Genomic DNA, 3,231 nt, shown 5'->3' with positions numbered 1-3,231 from the left:
ATTTGATTCGGGCGCAAACAAAAGTTTCGTAGCCACACCATTTAGTAAACTAGCTAAAATGAAATGTTGCCGAGTGTCTGAAACTTTTGCGGTGGAAACCGCCAGTGACACTTCGGTTAAAATAACAAAAGTGGTTAAGAATTGTAAGATAGAATTGGAAGGACATGAGTTCCCGATTACCTTGTACGTTATGACCTTGGGAGGGTTCGATGTGGTTTTGGGTATGGATTGGTTGTCTGAGTTGGAGGCTCAGATAGTATGTAAGAGTAGGATTATAAGGTTAAGGTCATTGGATGGTAGCGCGGTAACGGTTTATGGTGATAAGGAAAGTTCTGGGCTTAATGTCATTTCGATGATGAAAGCCGAGGGTTTGCTAAGGCGAGGGTGTTGTGCCTACCTGGCGTATGTCGTCAACGCTATGGCCGAGACGAAAGAAATGAAAGATGTTCCTATTGTGCGCGACTACCCAGAAGTATTCCCTGAGGATCTTCCGGGGTTGCCACCAGAGCGAGAGATAGAATTTCAGATAGATTTAATACCAGGAGCCCAACCTGTCGCGAAAGCGCCTTACCGTCTAGCACCGTCCGAGATGAAAGAATTGATGTCACAACTGCAAGAACTCCTCGACAAAGGTTTCATAAGACCGAGTGTTTCCCCGTGGGGCGCACCCGTATTGTTCGTAAAAAAGAAGGATGGAAGTATGAGAATGTGCATAGATTATCGTGAATTGAATAAGCTTACGGTAAAGAATAGATATCCTTTGCCACGGATTGATGATCTGTTTGACCAACTGCAAGGTTCAAGTTGGTTCTCACGAATAGATCTCAGATCAGGCTACCATCAGCTGAAGGTGAAAGAGGTAGACATCCCTAAAACAGCGTTCCGAACGCGGTATGGACACTACGAGTTCCTCGTAATGTCATTCGGTCTAACAAATGCTCCTGCAACATTTATGGACATGATGAATAGGGTGTGTCGGCCGATGTTGGATAAGTCGGTTATCGTCTTCATTGACGATATATTGATTTATTCAAAGAGTGAGTCTGACCATGCCGAGCATCTGAGAGAGGTATTGGAAGTTCTGAAGAAAGAAAGGTTGTACGCCAAGTTTTCGAAGTGCGCGTTCTGGTTAAGAGAAGTGCAATTTTTAGGTCATGTGGTTAATCCTGAGGGGATTACCGTGGACCCAGCTAAGATTGAAGCGATAACGAATTGGAAGAATCCGCAGAATCCGACTGATATACGAAGCTTCCTAGGGTTAGCTGGCTACTATAGGAGGTTCATCGAAGGTTTCTCCAAGATAGCCGCACCGCTGACCGGTATGACCCGAAAGTCGATAGTATTCAGTTGGGGAAAGTTTCAGGAGGAAGCCTTTGAAGAATTGAAGAAGAGACTCACGCAAGCTCCAATCCTTACTTTACCCGATGGTGATGAGGATTTTGTTGTTTGTGCTGATGCCTCGGATCAAGGGTTAGGTTGCGTGTTGATGCAACGAGGGAAGGTGATAGCCTACGCGTCTAGATAGTTGAAGGTCCATGAGAGTACTTATCCGACGCATGATTTGGAGTTAGCAGCTGTAGTGCATGCTCTTAAGATATGGAGGCATTATCTGTACGGCACTAAGTGTACTATCTATACCGATCATAAGAGTTTAAAGTACTTCTTCGAGCAGAAAGAACTGAACATGAGGCAGAGAAGATGGTTAGAATTGATAAAGGATTACGACTGTGAGATTAAGTATTACCCCGGTAAAGCTAACGTGGTCGCTGATGCGTTAAGTCGTAAGAATGAGGAAGTCCTTGCAACAGTGAAGTCATATAAGTTGATCATGAACTCAAGTCTTTTTGAAGAAATCATCAAAGTGCAGTCAGAAGTATTAGTAGACGAAGGGTTAGTAAAGAAAGAAAGGATTTATGGCCAGCAAGATGAGTTGATGGAAAACACTCATGGAGTTAAAACTAGATTTGACCGTATGTGGATTCCACGCCATGGTGATCTTATAACTCGAATCTTAGATGAATCTCATAAGTCAAGGTACTCAATCCATCCTGGAGCTACAAAGATGTACCAAGACTTGAAAAGAGATTACTGGTGGCCAGGAATGAAGAATGATGTAGTGGATTATGTTAGTAAGTGCTTAACTTGCTTACAAGTCAAGGCCGAGCACCAAAAGCCTTATGGGAAGATGCAACCGCTAGAGATACCTGAGTGGAAATGGGAACACATCACCATGGATTTCATAACTAAGCTACCTCGTACAGCTAAGCAACATGATACCATCTGGGTGATTGTGGACCGTTTGACCAAGAGTGCTCACTTTCTGCCCATACGAGAGGCCATCTCGTCAGAAATGTTAGCAAGCTTGTTCATCAAGGAAGTTGTAACCAAGCATGGAGTACCGTTATCGATCGTGTCCGATAGAGATACACGGTTTACTTCGAGGTTCTGGAAGAAATTCCATGAAGCTATGGGGACGAGGTTGAACATCGGTACGGCGTATCATCCTCAAACTGATGGACAGTCCGAAAGGACGATCCAAACCCTTGAGGATATGCTACGTGCTTGTGTTTTAGATTTTGGTGGAAGTTGGGATGATCATCTGCATCTGGCAGAGTTCTCCTATAACAACAGTTACCATTCAAGTATTGGTATGCCACCGTTTGAGATGCTTTACGGTAGACGATGTAGAACCCCGATGTGTTGGGGCGAGATTGGTCAGAAAGAAATGGGAAGCCTAGAAGTAGTTCAAGAAACGTCTTCAAAGCTCGATCAGATCAAAGCAAGATTGAAAGCCGCGCAAGACAGACAAAAGTCTTATGCAGATAAGCGGCGACGACCAATTGAGTTTAACGTGGGTGACTATGTGATGCTCAAGATCTCGCCTTGGAAAGGAATTATCCGTTTTAGGAAAAGAGGAAAGTTGAGTCCGAGGTACATTGGACCGTTCAAGATTGTAGGTCGTGTGGGTGAAGTAGCTTATAAACTGGATTTACCCGATGAGTTAGAAGGAATTCATTCAACCTTCCATGTTTCTCATCTGAGGAAGTGTCTAGCTGATGACACGTCTCACGTGCCATTAATGGACATTGAGGTTGATGAACAATTGAACTACATCGAGCAACCGATAGAGATCGTTGATCGCAAGGAGAAGCAGCTTCGTCACAAGATTATACCTTTGGTAAAAGTAATATGGAAACACCGCAAGGATCAGATGCTACTTGGGAAGCCGAG

Source organism: Bidens hawaiensis, unplaced genomic scaffold, assembly GCF_021521415.1.
Source record: "Bidens hawaiensis isolate Kalapana, Puna unplaced genomic scaffold, B.hawaiensis_p1.1 tig00003649_1, whole genome shotgun sequence".
NCBI lineage: Eukaryota > Viridiplantae > Streptophyta > Magnoliopsida > Asterales > Asteraceae > Bidens > Bidens hawaiensis.
This window is presented reverse-complemented; position numbering follows the sequence as displayed.